The sequence below is a fragment of the Bos indicus genome, chromosome X (genome assembly GCF_029378745.1).
Source record: "Bos indicus isolate NIAB-ARS_2022 breed Sahiwal x Tharparkar chromosome X, NIAB-ARS_B.indTharparkar_mat_pri_1.0, whole genome shotgun sequence".
Classification (NCBI taxonomy): domain Eukaryota; kingdom Metazoa; phylum Chordata; class Mammalia; order Artiodactyla; family Bovidae; genus Bos; species Bos indicus.
Genome location: NC_091789.1, coordinates 140,391,174 through 140,407,775, shown reverse-complemented (window position 1 = coordinate 140,407,775; position 16,602 = coordinate 140,391,174). Strand labels below are relative to the sequence as shown.

General features: G+C 43.1%; 1 long non-coding RNA gene across 2 annotated transcripts in view; it reads right to left on the bottom strand.

Moving 5' to 3' along the window:
• LOC139181273 (uncharacterized) overlaps positions 1 to 16,602 on the bottom strand; it is a 137,989-nt gene that overhangs the window by 60,657 nt on the left and 60,730 nt on the right. For both annotated transcript variants that reach the window (XR_011565279.1, XR_011565280.1), the window contains exons 3-4: positions 14,990 to 15,578; positions 7,352 to 11,300 (exon numbers count right to left, since the gene is read on the bottom strand). This is a non-coding gene — a long non-coding RNA (uncharacterized lncRNA). The remainder of the gene's footprint in view (positions 1 to 7,351; positions 11,301 to 14,989; positions 15,579 to 16,602) is intronic.

Below are 16,602 nucleotides of genomic sequence, written 5' to 3'. Positions count from 1 at the left end.
TAAGGAAAACAACTCAATCAAAAGATGGGCGGAAGATCTACATAGACATTTCTCCAAAGAAGACATACAGATGGCCAAGAGGCACATGAAAATATGCTCAATATCACTAATTATTACAAAAATGCAAATCAGAGCTACAATGAGGTACCAATGCTGTTGTTGCTAAGTCACTTCAGTCATGTCCAACTCTGTGCGACCCCATAGATGGCACCCCACCAGGCTCTGCCATCTCTGGGATTCTCCAGGTAAGAACACTGGAGTGGGTTGCCATTTCCTTCTCCAATGAGTGAAAGTGAAAAGTGATAGTGAAGTCACTCAGTCGTGTCCGACTCGTAGCCACCCCATGGAATGCAGCCTACCAGGCTCCTCCATCCATAGGATTTTCCAGGCAAGAGTACTGGAGAGGGGTGCCATTGCCTTCTCTGGAGGTATCAATGGTCATCATTAAAAAAATGTACAAACAATAAATGCTGGAGAGAATGTGGAGAAAAGGGAACCCTCCTACACTGTTACTGGGAATATAAACTGGTACAGACAGCCACTATGGAAAACAGTGTGGAGGTTCCTTAAAAAACTAAAAACCAGAGCTAGCACATGATCCAGCAATCCTGGGCATATATCCAGAGAAAACTGTAATTTGAAAAGATACATGAACCACTATACTCATAGCAGTATTTACAATAGCCAAGACATGGAAACAATCTAAATAGCCATCAGCAGAGGAAAGAATAAAGAAGATGTGCTACACATATACTAAGGAGTATTAGTCATAAGAAGAATGCAATAATGCCATTTGCAGCATCATGGATGGACCTGGAGATTGTCAGACTAAGTGAAGTTAGTCAGACAGGGAAAGACAAATATATGATATTGCTTTTATGTGGATTTTTTTAAAAAAAGATACAAATTAACTTATCTACAAAACAGAAACTGAGTTACAGATGGAGAAAACAAACTTATGGTTACCAGGTGGTTAGGGGATGTGGGGGAGGGTAAATTGGGACATTGGAATGGACATACACACACCACAGTATATGAAATAGATAACCAACAAGGACCTACTCTGTACCACAGGGAACTCTACTCAATTGTCTGTAACGACCTATATGGGAAAAGAATCTTAAAAAAGAGTAGATATATGTGTATGTATAATCAATCCACTTTGCTCTACACCTGAAACTAACACAACATTGTAAATTGACTATACTCCAATATAAATTAAAGGAAAAAAAAGGAAGAAAGTACACACATTTCTGTAATATAAATTTTATCCAATCTGGGAAGCTTCATAAGGAAATGAAGACTCAAAGAAACGGTTACCCCTGAGTGTTTCTATACTAGGTCTGATGAAGGGTGGAAAGGCATGGGAAGTTTCAACTGGGGGTAACCCAGCAAGGACAGTTCCTTCAGATTCTCTCCAGCATCACTCCATCTGCAGAGAAAGGAATGCTCCTCTCCTCGGGTATGGGGGTGAGGGGCACCTGTAACCTGAGGGTCTTATGACCTGCCTCGGGGGAAGGGCAGAGACCTTATCCCTTACCCCTTCTTTACCCCCTGGTAACCACAAGTTTATTTTCTACATCTGTGACTCTATTGCTATTTTGTAGGTAAGTTTATTTGTACCCTCCCTTTTTTTAGATTCCACATATAAGTGATGCCATATGGTGTTTGTCTTTCTCTGACACTTCACTCAGTACAACAATCTCTAGATCTCTCCATGTTGTGGCAGATGGCATTATTTCATTCATTTTTATAGCTGAATAATATTCCATTGTGTATATGTACCACTTCTGCTTTATCCATTCCTCTATTGATGGACATTTAGGTTGTTTCCATGTCTTGGCTATTGTAAATAGTGCTGCAATGAACACAGGGGTGCATGTATCTTTCTGAATTATAATTTTCTCCAGATATATGCCCAGGAGTGGGATTGCTGGATCATATGGTAGCTCTATTTTTGTTTTTTTTAAGGAACCTCCATACTGTTCTCCATAGTGGCTGTACCAATTTATGTTCCCACTGACAGTGTAGTAGGGTTCGCTCTTCTCCATACCCTCTCTTATTGTTTGTAGACTTTTTTAATGATGGCCATTCTGACTGGTATGAGGTGATACCTCACTGTAGTTTTGATTTGCATTTCTCTCATAATTAGTGATACTGACCATCTTTTCATGTGCTTTTTAGCCATCTGAGTGTCTTCTTTGAAGAAGTGTCTACTTAGGTCTTCCACCCATTTTTTGATTGGGGTGTTTGTATTCTTGATATTGAGCTGCATGAGCTATTTATATATTTTGGAGATTAATCGCTTGTCAATTCTTGCCCTATCCATCGGGATGTCTCACTGAGCTTAGGATATCTAAAACCGAACTCTTGGTCAGCTCTCCAAAACTCATTCCCTGCTTCTCATCCATTCCCCCTGTTCCAGGAGTGTCCAGACTGATTAGTGTTGAAAACCTGGGTGTTGTTCCTGACCACTCCCTCTTCCTCCACACTTATGTGCAGTCAGGTGCTAAGTCCTACTCTAGACCATGTGTCAAGTCCGTCTCCTTCTCTCCCTCCTGCCTGCCACCATCCAGCCCTATAACCATCCTCTCTCACCAGAACCACCCCCCCCCAAGAGCTTCCACTAGCTTCTTCTTTTGTCCCCTCTAGTCCATGTCTTAGAGTTTTCTCCTTGAGAATAAATTAGGTCAGGTCAGCCCTCTCCTTAAAACCTCCCAGCAACTCTCCATTGGATTAAGAATAAGTGAGAGGAATAGAAGAAGCAGTGAAGAGTTCCAAGTTTTGTATACTCCTGGCATGGGAAATTTGAAGATGCATCAACACACACTGGGATACACTTGATAGCTTGAGCATTTTGGATTGGGTTCTCAGATGCCTACACGTCCAGGAAAGTGAGATGTTTTGGGGGCATCCCTGGGCCTGCTGGACTTGGACTCTGTATGTCAAAAATGGATGGGAGCCCAGAATTTATTTTGACTCGTTGAGTACTGCTGGGGGCCAGCAAGAGGCACTCCACTCTTGACAAAGTTCATGAGGAAGGAGGCTCGGCATACGCAAAGGTGGGATCGAGCCTCAGGAGTCCCCCTGGATATTCTGGAGCATCTACCCCCTAAGAACCAGAGTCTGCCTACTTTATTGCTTTGTGCTCTCACCTCTGACTTTACTGGGGGCTGTCTCCCACCACCATCTCGCTCTCTCTGACAAAGAGTTAACTTACAGCTCCAATTAATAAAGTTCCTGGGCAATTAGGAGTGTTTAAATCCAAACCCCTCAAATAGCTCTCTAACTCTCCTGACAAGTTTACCCGGACTCCTACAGCTATGTATACAATTGTTTACAGTCTCCCAGCCTCGAGAGGCATGGGAAGCTTAGGATATTCAAATAGCTTAGAGCCTCTCAGAGAGTTAGAAACTGTCAGAATAAAACTAGTAAAAGATTTCATTGATGAGCCAATGCTTGCTGCCACGTTTCCACATCCCCTGTATTGTATCCTTGAATGTGTATTAATTAATATAGTTGGTATGTAGAAAAAATAAGTAGTGGCCTTGGTGTTAGCAACTTTAGACCCTTAAGGTAATAAATTCTTTCCTTTGTTGTAAACCCATTACACCTCTGCCCTATAGGAATGCAATTTTATCTAACACCTTGAGAAGATGGCGCCAAACCTAAAAATAATTACTCTTAGAGAAAATAAGTCTTACAGTTGACAAACCTTTGTGAAGAGTCATAAAATGTTAATAGGCCTTCTGGCCAGAAGGTGATGTAACTCACCTAAACCATTTGTATACGATAAATTTGCAGGAAAGAAACCCTAGTTTTTGATAAGGATCAAAGACTGCTGACTTTGCATGATTTCACATCCCCTATTATCCTCTATGTGTAACTTAGGGTATAAAAGCCCCTGTTGAAAATAAAGCTACGGGCCTTGCTCACCAAAGCTTGGTCTCCCCATGTCATTCTTTCTTCTCAATTTTCAGCTGAGTCTCCATCTGGAGTGCGGAGGTCCTCTGCGACCATTTATTTGCCTGGGCTTCTAAGACCCACTGGAGAAGGTGTCTAAGGTGGGGCACCTTCCGCTATTTGAGAGGGCGCCTGCGGCCTCCGTGGTCAAAGCTAACCTGGTGTCACGGATTATATTGATTTTAGGCATAAACCAAGCTACTCAGCCTCTTTTCTCCACTGAATTTTCCTACTGAGCTATCCTCATCCTATTACTCTTTATATCTCTAATTAATATTTAGATAAATCGCCGATGCTGTCTCTCCTTCGAATACCCTGGATCAGCTGGGGCTGGACCTCGGCAGGTGGCGCCCGAGACAGGCTATTCGAAGGTAAGCTCCCCAAAGCAATTAGGGTCATCAGCCCTATTGCCCCCCTCCTCAGAACAGTTTGGGTCATCAGCCCTACTGCTCCTCCCTCAGAACGATTAGGGTCATCAGCCCTATTGTTCCCCCTCCTCGGAACAGTTTGGGTCATCAGCCCTACTGCTCCTCCCTCGGAACAGTTTGGGTCATCAGCCCTACTGCTCCTCCCTCAGAACAATTAGGGTCAACAGCCCTATTGTTCCCCCAGTGTTCGGGATGGCTAGGACCCCACTCAGGGTGCTGTGGACCCCCCTGTAGAATAGACAGGGGGAGAGGAGTGGGAAGTGTTGAAAGTGTTAAAGAGTTAGACTTAGAGAGAAAAAACGGTTTCTGAAGTTAAAAGGCCAAAGAAAAGCCTGATCTTTTGAAAGCTAAAAGCTTTATTTTCTATTATACTTAATTTTCTGACATGGGTAACGCTGAATCAAATGAAAGACAGCTCTTTATAGGAGTAATTTTACAGTTATTAAATAAAAGAGGAATCAAAGTTAAAAAATCTACCATTCAATCATTTTTTACATTTGTACAAGAGCACTGCCCTTGGTTTCTACAACAGGGCACTGTTAACCTAGATATCTGGGGAAAACTAGGGAAACAGCTAAGAGCTTATTGTGCTCATCACAGCTTGGAAAAAATCCCTACTTACACCTTTCCTCTGTGGAATATGATTAGAGATGCTTTAGATCTAGCTCATAAATTTGAAAAGGTACCTGTTGAAGAGGAAAGTGAAGTTGGAAAAGTACCTGTTAAACAGAAAAGCGAATCTGAAAACGTACCTGTTATAAAGAAAAGTGAAAATGAAGAGGCTATACCTAGCTGTCGGCAGCTAAACAAATGGCTAGCCACTATGACTGCCAATGAGCATGTAGAAGATAGGGATGAGAAGAAAGATCAGCTCTCCCCTCAGGATGAGGAAGATTTAGAGGAAACAGCAGCTCGATACCATTCTGATGAGGATTGGTCTTTTTTAGCTAAAGATGCTCCTAAAAGTTTAAGAAAAACATCCCTAATCAGACCATCCACTCCTAGGAGCTTGAGGGAAACATCCCCCATCAGACACTCTGTAAGATTTAGTCACCAAACAGTCAAAGGATCTCCGCAACAGGAGAGGAGAAATACAGGACACTCCCATCCCCCCATGCCTCCTCCTCCATGTGGGGGTAAGGGGCCTCTGCTAGGAGTTTCCCAGAGAAGGGTTTTCTCTAGTCCCGAGGATGAATTTGATCCTTACCTTGAGGCTTGTTTCCTAGTCCCCTCTGCAGTTTAGACAGGGTAAAGAGGGTACAAAATAAATAAAAATATTCTCAAAAAAAATGGGTTTATCTGCATCTAAGAATAGACAAATGTTTATTGGCTCTGTGGAATATGATTAGACATGTCCTGGACCTCTGTCATGAGGCTGTTAGATAGCCTGTGGGGGAGGCTATAGTGGTGGATGGTGGTGAGTCTCCACTTTCTGCACAGATCATAATTTCTGCTATTGAAAAAAAAAAAAAGGAGGGAGAAAGTGCTCTACCTCCTGAGGAAGGAGAGGACTTACAGGACGCTGTGGCCGAGCGCCCTGGAGAGCTTCCTCCCCCTCTGCACAAACTTTTAAAAAACTTATCCACCACTTTCTGATTTAAGGTGATCGCCACCGCCTCCGTTTGTGCCTCCCAGGACCCAGGAGTTCCCCACTTTGCCCCCAAAGCCTCCTAAAGCATTGCCTAAGCCTGAGGAAGACAAAAAGTTTTTTGAACAGTGGAGCTTTTAAAACAGACTGTGTGCACAATATGCAGAGCATGCTCCTTAGAGAAAACCCCCTCAGGGGGGCCTCACCCAGGCTAGGAGAAAAGCAGAACCAGTGAGGGGATTTAGCAACAATATTAACCCCTGATGTACCCTCCTCCCTCCTCCCTCCTCCCTCCCCATACCATCCCTCTGGGTCGTCCTAGTGCACCAGCCCCAAGCATCCAGTATCATGCATTGAACCTGGACTGGCGACTCGTTTCATATATGATATTATACGTATTTCAATGCCATTCTCCCAAATCATCCCACCTTCTCCCTCTCCACTGCTGGGCATACACACTGAGGAAACCAGAATTGAAAGAGACACGTGTACCCCAATGTTCATCGCAGCACTGTTTATAATAGCCAGGACATGGAAGCAACCTAGATGTCCATCAGCAGATGAATGGATAAGAAAGCTGTGGTACATATACACAATGGAGTATTACTCAGCCATTAAAAAGAATACATTTGAATCAATTCTAATGAGGTGGATGAAACTGGAGCCTATTATACAGAGTGAAGTAAGCCAGAAAGAAAAACACCAATACAGTATACTCTGGAATACTTTTACCTGAAGTTGTTTTCAGATGTCAAGAACCGTAGCCCTACTTGCAAAGCTAGTAAGTTGACCTGTCACAGTTTTGTTAGGTATCAGTAGAAAAGACAAGCCTCCTGGGTCAGAGACAGACTTTATTTCTCATGGGACAACAGGCAGCATGGGCCTCGGTCAGTCCACGGCCCCTTACCTCTCACCCCGAGTCACCCAGGGGGTGGACCATCAAAGAGGCGCATCCAGAGGGATGCCAGGTACAGGGTGAGTTTGTGTCCCAGTTGAGGAGTCCTGAGTTAAGGAAAGCCCCACACTTATAAGGGGACCACTAGCCCACCTGCCCAAACTTTGCCCTAGAAGGATACTGTTTTTTTTGGCTTTGTCAGGAAACAAATCTGCTCTCAAGAAATAAGATACTGTCTCTATTCTCCCAGGCTGTGTGCCCCATCACCCTCCTTGATAAGACAGCACAGAACAAAAGCTGCCAACGCCTTTGTATGGAAAATGGGCAGAAACACATGAGACCCATGGAGAATGGCCTCCCGACAGCAGCCTCTTAGGACCTTTCAGGAGTCAGTTGGGTGAGGGGATGGCAGTGCGAAAAGCTGGGTAGCAGTGTGGACTCCTGAGAAGTTTAGAACTTGGCAGTTAACATTCTCACCTTTGATACTACTGCTTTCTGGAACTTAATTTTCCAGGACCAATGTTTAAATCTTTTTCCAATCAGACTGGAAGAAATAAGGTGAATTAGTTTTTGCAAAATAAAAAGACATAAAGTAAGAGCATTCTATGTTCTGAGAGAGAACTATCAAATTTTTTTATTTTTTGTAATTTTATTTGTATTTTACATTGGGGTAGAGTTGATTTGCAATATTGTATTTCAGATGTACAGCACAGTGGTTTAGTTAAACATGTACATATACCCATTCTTTTCCAGATTCTTTCCCCATACAGGTGATTACAGAATATTGAGTAGAGTTCCCAGCACTATACAGTAGGTCCTTGTTGATTATCTACATTATAGAAATGTGTATATGTTAGTCCCAAACTCCTCATTTATCCCTCCCCCTCACCTTTCCCCTTTGGTAACCATAAGTTTGTTTTCAAAGTCTGTGAGTCTGTTTCTGTCTTGTAAATAAGTTCATTTGTGTCATCTTTTTAGATCCACATGTAAGTGGGATATTTTCAACCTTTTTCGTTTTCTTCTTCAAGTCAGTGAAACAGTGACTGCAAATGCAGATCGCTGTGTTTGGTCTCCACTCAAAGCCTTATCCTGTGCTACATGGAGGCAACTTCATTCTGTGTGGCCAGGGAACAGCAAAGCAGTTAGCAATTTGGGATTTCTGTAATGTGTACAGATAGGGGTTCTTCCTTCCTGTGGAAAATAGAGTTGTAGATTGGTGTAGTTATTTATGACCTTTGGGGAACTCTTATATCTTTAAATATGCTAGCCTGCTTCATAAAAATTCCATCCTTAGCACACATGTGAAAAAACTCTGTACAACAGTTTGCAAATCGACTTTTATCTGAGAGGCAGTTGTGGGGCGGTGAGAGCCCCTCCTGGAGCTGAGGAGGACTCCCTGAAGTGGGTTTAGAATGGAAAGGTTGCTGCTGCTAAGTCGCTTCAGTCATGTCCAACTCTGTGCAACCCCATATATGGCAGCCCACCAGGCTCCCCGTCCCTGGGATTCTCCAGGGAAGAACACTGGAGTGGGTTGCCATTTCCTTCTCCAATGCAAGAAAGTGAAAAGTGAAAATGAAGTTGTTCAGTCATGTCCGACCTTCAGCAACCCATGGACTGCAGCCTTCCAGGCTCCTCCGTCCATGGGATTTTCCAGGCAAGAGTACTGGAGTGGGGTGCCATTGCCTTTTACATCTGCCTATTTTTGACCAAAACTTGTCCTGTGTATATCTCTAGTCAGTTTGGGAATGTTATATAAATCGTTCTCCATTTCTAGGTCGTGGTTTTGTTTGTTAGGGTTTCTCCCACCCTGTGGCCACTTTCTAGACCATGATGGGTGGTGGATTCAGTGCAATTAGGTGAGAACTAATTACTCTTTCCTTCTCAGTAATTTCTTTGAGAGCCTATATATGTTTATTAAATGGATGTTAGAAAAATGCAGAAATAGAAAAGAGCATTACATAATTTTCAAAGCTTTGACCAACATGGGGTGCTCTGTCATGGCTGACTATCTGCAACCCTGTGGACTGTAGCCTCCACCGGGCTCCTCTATCTGTGGAAGTTTCCAGGCAAGAATCCTGGAGTGCGTTGCTGTTTCCTTCTCTAGAAGATGGGGGTGGTCCCATTATAACAGAAATTATGAAATTAGAGAGGTGTGTGTTTGGGTAAATGTAATGAAGATTATTTTAAATTTTCAAAATATTGGAGCAAATATAAAAAAGTTTTTTTTTTTTTTTGTAGTGACCACTTTCACATGCCTGGCTTGTTTCACCATCTTTTTAATTAATTCACTTATGTTGTAATTGAAGGATAATGGCTTGACATTAATGTGTTGGTGTCTGCCATCCATCCACATGCATCAGCCATAGGTATATACATGTTCCCCTTCTTCTTGAACCCCCTCCCACCTCTCACCCCAGCCCACCCCTCTAGGTGGTCATGGAGCCCAGGGTTGAGTTTCCTCTGTCACACAGCAAATTCCCCCCTGGCTGTCTATTTTACAGATGTTGGTCTGTATGTTTACATGCAACTTTGTCCCCACGTCACACCCTCTCCTCCTCCTGCTGTGTCTACAAGTCTGATCTCTAAGTCTGCATCTCTGCTGCTGCCCTGCAAATAGATTCATCAGTAACATCTTTCTAAGATCATGGCATCTGGTCCCATCACTTCATGGGAAATAGATGGAGAAACAGTGGAAACAGTGTCAGACTATTCTTTTGGGCTCCAAAATCACTGCAGATGGTGACTTCAGCTATGAAATTAAAAGACGCTTACTCCTTGGAAGGAAAGTTAAGACCAATCTAGATAGCATATTGAAAAGCAGAGACATTACTTTGCCAACAAAGGTCCGTTTAGTCAAGGCTATGGTTTTTCCAGTGGTCATGTATGGATGTAAGAGTTGGACTGTGAAGAAGGCTGAGCGCCGAAGAATTGATGCTTTTGAACTGTGGTGTTGGAGAAGACTCCTGAGAGTCCCTTGGACTGCAAGGAGATCCAACCAGTCCATTCTAAAGGAGGTCAGTCCTGGAATTTCTTTGGAAGGAATGATGCTAAAGCTGAAACTCCAGTACTTTGGCCACCTCATGCGAAGAGTTGAATCATTGGAAAAGACTCTGATGCTGGGAGGGATTGGGGGCAAGAGGAGAAGGGGACGACAGAGGATGAGATGGCTGGATGGCATCATCAACTCCATGGACATGAGTTTGATTAAACTCTGGGAGTTGGTGATGGACAGGGAAGGCTGGCATGCTGCGATTCATGGGGTTGCAGAGTCAGACACGGATGAATGACTGAACTGAGCTGAGAGTCCATATATAAATATTCAGTTCATTTCAGTCACTCAGTCGTGTCCGACTCTTTGCGACCCCGTGAACTATACAGTCCATGGAATTCTCCAGGCCAGAATACTGGAGTGGGTACCCCATCCTTTCTCCAGGGGATCTTCCCAACCCAGGGAATCAAACCCAGGCCTCCTGCATTGCAGGGGATTCTTTACCAGCTGAGCCACCAGGGAAGCCCTTAGACCTGCTAGCAGGATGTTTTATCCTTTCCACTTAGATCTCCTTTATAACAGCTCTTCATGGCTTCTCACGAACAGGTCTGCCCAATACTACAGGTGCAAATACATGCTGTTATAAATTTGCCTAAACCCATAGAATGGACAACATTAAGACCAAAGCCTAATGTAAACTGTGGACTCTAGGTTATGATAGCATGTTAATGTACGCTCATCCATTGTAATAAATGTTTCATCTGAAGGGGGAGTGTTGATAATGGGGGGAGACTGCTTGTGTGGGGGCAGATGGGATTATATGGGATTCTTTATACTTTCCTCTCAGTGTTGCCATAACCCTAAAACTGTTCCACAAAAAATAGAAATGGAAAATGAGGTTCCCTCTCCTTCTACATGACAAATAGAAAGCAGATTTTGATTTCAGCTTTGAGCAACTGTTGCTTTGCTACAAAAAGTATTGTTATTTGGTCCCTAAGTTGTGTCTGACTCTTTGCAACCCCACAAACTATTGCCTGCCAGGTTCCTCTGTCCATGGGACTCTCCAGACAAGAGTACTGGAGTGGGTTGTCATGCCCTCTTCCAGGGGATCTTCCCACCTCTGGGCCTCCTGCATTGCAGGCAGACTCTCTACCCCTGAGCCACCAGGCAAGTCCCCACAGGAAGTGTATTGAACACTGAATCTGGTCACTATGTCAGGATGCCAAGTTCAGCACCAACACCAAGTTCAGCATGCCTTCTGCATTAACCCTCCCCCACCAGTCTTCTCAAAGTGGCTCTCCCCCCAGCCCAGGGGCCCTGGTCTTGCCCCTGGGTCCCCAGCAGAGACTCCTGGGTTGGGTGTTCGACTCCCTTTCTGGAACAACAGGTCTCGATCAGAGAGAGCACGCACCCTTCAATGTTCTTCCATCCCTGGTCCTGCAACAGGAGATTTCCATCAATGAAATGGAATGGGTGAAAACCTCATTCGTTCATTCATCCATGTTCGTGGATACTTCTTAGTGAAGATACAAATATACATTAAGCGCCTTTACATATGTATAAAATGTTTTATCTATTTGTATTTTCATAAAGGATGTTTCTCCATGAACCTGGTTCAGTGCCTTTGTGGAAGAGGAGTGAGCCCATGAATGGCGTGGCTCCCTCCCTGAGCTCTCCGTGCAAACACCCTGATTACTCTAAGTCTCTGTACAAATTTGTTTTTGGCGGGGCTGGGTCTTTATTTCTGCATGTGGTCTTTCTCCAGTGGCGGGCAGTGCAGAGTTGTAGAGAACAGACTACAAGCATACAGACGACTCTGTCATTGCGGCCTGCGACCTTCTCATCGTGGTGACTTCTCTTGCTGCGAAGCGCGGGCACCAGGAGCTGTGTGACGTGGCCTTCCTTGTTCCAAGACATGTGGAATCTTTGGACTGGGGATCAAACCTGTGTCCCCTGCATTGGCAGGTGGATTCTTAGCCACTGCACCACCAGAGAAGTCCCCAAAGTAAGTCTTAAAATTAACTGAAAACCTTCAACTTTGTTCCTTTTAGTTTTGTGGGCTGCCATCTATGGGGTCGCACAGAGTCAGAAGTGACTTAGCAGCAGCAGCAGCAGCAGCAGCAAACTGGTATAAGCATAAATAGTCTTGATTTAGTTATGTTGATTCAGCTCAGTTTTATTGGCTTTCTATATTGCTCTAGACAAATTTACCAATATTGATTCTCATGTATCTATTGCACTGTACTCATTAAGATTTTTTTCAAATATTTGTTTGTATTTAATCTGTTTCTTTTCCTACTCATCTGGATGTAAGTCCATGCAAACTTGAAATCTGTGAACAATATCCATACTGTGAATTCTCAGCTTTGTAATCTGACCCTTAACTTTCTTACTTTACTTTTTTGTAAAAAAAAAAATTATAAATTGATTTACAATATTATCAATATGTGTCACATGGACGACATAGTGATTCACAGTTTTAATATATTTATAGTTAATATCAACCTATATTTATAGTAATGTATACTATAGTATATATACACATGTATATGTATGTATGTACACACATATACATGTATGTATACATGTATGTGCACATACATGTATATGTATGTGCACATACATATAGAGAGTAATGTATACTATAGTAATGTATATACTACTATATAGTAAGTATATGTATACTTGTAAGTATATATAGTAAGAATATGTTACTAATAGTAATATAGTAATTTATATTTAATGTACGGAGAAGGCGATGACACCCCACTCCAGTACTCTTGCCTGCAAAAATCCCATGGATGGAAGGGCCTGGTGGGCTGCAGTCCATGGGGTCGCTAAGAGTTGGACACGACTGAAGCGACTTAGCAGCAGCAGCAGCATATTTAATGTAAAATATTGGCTACATCCCCTGTGCCATACAATATAGCCTTGTAGCTTATTTATTTCATATGTATTAGTCTATATCTTTTAATCCCCACCCATCTATTGCCTGCTCCCTCCCTCTCCATACTGGGATCCAGTAGTTTCTCTATATCTGTGAAGTCTGCTTCTTTTTTTGTGAAATTCACTGGATTGTTGAATTTTTTAGATTCCACATTTACGCGATATCATATACAGTATTTGTCTTTCTCTTGGACTTACTTCACGAAGCATAATGGCCCCCAAGTAGACACAGGCTGCTGAAAGTGGCAAAATTTTGTTCTTTTTTACGGCTGAGTAGTATTCCATGGCATATGCGCACCACGTCTCGATCCATTCCACTCTTGATAAGACAGGTGCTTTGTTTCCACGTCTTACCTACTCTTAATAGTGCTGCTGTGGACATTGAAGTGCATGCATCTTTTAAAAAAAAATTTGAAGTATAGTTGATTTACACTGTTGTCTTAGTTCCAACTGTACAGCCAAGTGATTCAGTTATACACATACATGGAACTATTCTGCTTCAGATTCTCTTCCCATATAGGTTATTACAGTATATTACCATTACTTGTGCTGTATAACAGATGCTTGTTGATTACCTAATTTATATATAGTAGTGTGTACATGCAGAGAAGGCGATGGCACCCCACTCCAGTACTCTTGCCTGGAAAATCCCATGGACGGAGGAGCCTGGAAGGCTGAAGTCCATGGAGTCACTGAGGGTTGGACACGACTGAGCAACTTCACTTTCACTTTTCACTTTCATGCCTTGGAGAAGGAAATGGCAACCCACTCCAGTGTTCTTGCTTGGAGAATCCCAGGGGTGGGGGAGCCTGGTGGGCTGCCGTCTATGGGGTTGCACAGAGTCGGACACGACTGAAGCAACTTAGCAGCAGCAGCGGCAGCAGCAAGTATATGTCCATCCCAAACTCCCAATTTATCCCTCCCTCTTCTTCTCTCCCTTGGTTACAATAAGTTTTATTTTCTGTGTCTCTGAGTCTCTGCTTTGTAAATAAGTTCATTTGAGTCCTATTTTAGATTCCATCTAAATGACATCATATGGTGTTTGTCTTTCTGTCCGACTTACTTCACTTAGTATGATGGTCTCTATGTCTATCATGCTGCTGCAAATGGCATTCTTTTTTAAGGCTGAGTAATATTCCCTTGTGTATACGAACCACATCTTCCTTATGCAACATCTGTCAGTGGACATTTGGGTTAATTCCAAATCTTACCTATTGTGAATGGTGTTGCTTTGAACATTGGGGTACATGTATCTTTTTGAGTAAGTTTTTGTTTTTCTTTGCATAAATACCCAGAAGTCAAATTATTGAATCATGTTGTAGCTTCATTTTTAGTTTTTTGAGGAACCTCCATGGTGTACAAGGGTTCCCTTACTCCACATACTTTCTGACACTTATCTGTGGTCTTTTTGATGATGGCCGTTCTGACAGGTGTGGTTCTGATTTGTATTTCCCTGATGACTAGTGGTGGTGAGTGTCCTTTCCTGTCCATGTTAGCTATCTGTATGTCGTCTTTAGAAAATAAATGTCCATGAATAGTTTTTTAAAAAGAAATTTTTGAATTGCAATTTACATATATGTAGACAAACAGATACAGCCTGTATAAATTGCATATATGTGTGTGTGTGTGTATAAAATCCTACTGACATGCTTGTGTAATTCTTCTTGAAGATACATGTTCACTATCTGTATTCTTTGGGGAAAATGTCCGTGAATAGTCTTTAAAAAAGAAATTTGAGTTGCAATTTGCATATATGTAGAGAGATATATCAGAGAAGGCAGTGGCACCCCACTCCGGTACTCTTGCCTGGAAAATCCCGTGGATGGAGGAGCCTGGTAGGCTGCAGTCCATGGGGTCCCAAAAGTTGGATACGACTGAGCGACTTCACTTTGACTTTTCACTTTCATGCATTGGAGAAGGAAATGGCAACCCACTCCAGTGTTCTTGCCTGAAGAATCCCAGGGATGGCGGAGCCTGGTGGGCTGCCATCTATGGGGTCGCACAGAGTCGGACACGACTGAAGCGACTTAGCAGCAACAGCAGCAGCAGACAGATATATATATATGTATATGCAATTTATACAGGCTATATGTATATGTATATATAAAATCTTACTGACATACTTACCAACAAGTATAATAGTTCTTGAAGCACTTACAGCACTTGTATTGGTAACTTACCTTTCAAGGCATCAGTAAAAGTCCAGGATTTGAAAATCCCCACTGTGCATTTCCATAGCTGCATGACCACTAAGTGGTGTCCAAGTCTTTGCAACCCCGTGGACTGTATCCTGCCAGGCTTCTCTGTCCTTGGGATTCTTCAGGAAAGAATACTGGCATGGGTTGCCATTCCCTTCTCCAGTGTATCTTTCCAACCCTGGGATCACACCAACATGTCCTCAGTCTCCTGCGTTGGTAAGCTGCTTCTTTACCTGCTGAGCCATCGGGGATTTCAGTAGAGGGATTTGAGTTTTAAAAAAACGTACTGATCAGAGAGATGCTCCATAGCTGAAAGCACTGATTTGAGATCACAGAAGTGTGGGCCAACATCCACAGGGAAATGCTGCCATTCCCAGGACAAGGACAGACCCGAAGGAGGGGCTCAAGGAAACTCTTGGCTGGCACTCCTGGTGTATGTGAGTTGCGTGATAGATGTGTCCGAGGAAGCCAGACCCACCAGAAACAACGTCCACGCTGGGGCAGCAAAGTGGAAGAGAGATGCCTCTTGCTTTCTTCTCCCAGTTTCAGGCTCCTGTTAGTCCCAACCCTCCTGTAACATGAGGAGAAACGGAAGGTCAAACCCTACTGTGACCCACCAGGTCAATTGCCGGATTGTAGAAGACCTTCCTGTAGACCAGTTGACCCTTTTCATCTGCTGTCAATTCAACAGCGGGGGTCCTCCCCTTGGATTTCACCTGACAAGTCAGCAAACGACCACACTTTAAAGAGGCGACTCTCCTGAGGTTCTCTTCTCAGCAGAGTGACCAGCTTGGACAAGAAGTTGAGGAGGACAGCTGGACAAAGAGAAAGTGGTTTCCTCCAGCTCCCATTCTAGAAGTTTTGGTGATCCTAGCATATAGCACCATGCAGGACAATGGTTATTATCCAGAATAACAGGCAGAGCAGATTTTAAACACCATGCTCAGGGGTCTCCTGTGGTAGTCCAGTGGTTACAAGTTCACCTTCCAATTCAGAGGGCTTCCCTTGTAGCTCAGCTGGTAAAGAATGTGGGAGACCTGGGTCTGATCCCTGGGCCGGGGGTTGGGGGGGGGGCGTCGTATTCCATGCACTGTACAGTCCATGGGGTTGCAGCGACTTGGACAGACTGAGTGATTTTCAGTTTCCAATTCAGACATTCCAGGTTCAGTCCCTGGTTGGGGAGCTAAGATGCCACATGATGTGCAGCCATAAACCAAAAGAGAAAACAGAAGCCGTGTTATACAAGATTTAATCAGGACTTTAAAAATGGTCCACCTCAAAAAAAATACTTTACATTTTTAAAATATTTTTAATTGGAGGATAATTGCTTTATGATCTTGTGTTAGTTTTTGTGATACACCAACAGGAGGCAGCCATAAATATACTATTATTTATGTCTCCTTCCTTTTGATATCCACATGAATGAGCCATATATTCCCTGCCTTGCCTACTGTAAACGGTGCTGCTATGAACACTGAGGTACATGTATCTTTTAAAAAAAAAAATTACAGTTGGTTTACAACATTTTGTTTCTGGTACACAGCAAAGTGATTCTGTTATATACACACATATGTGTATATACACAAATATATTCT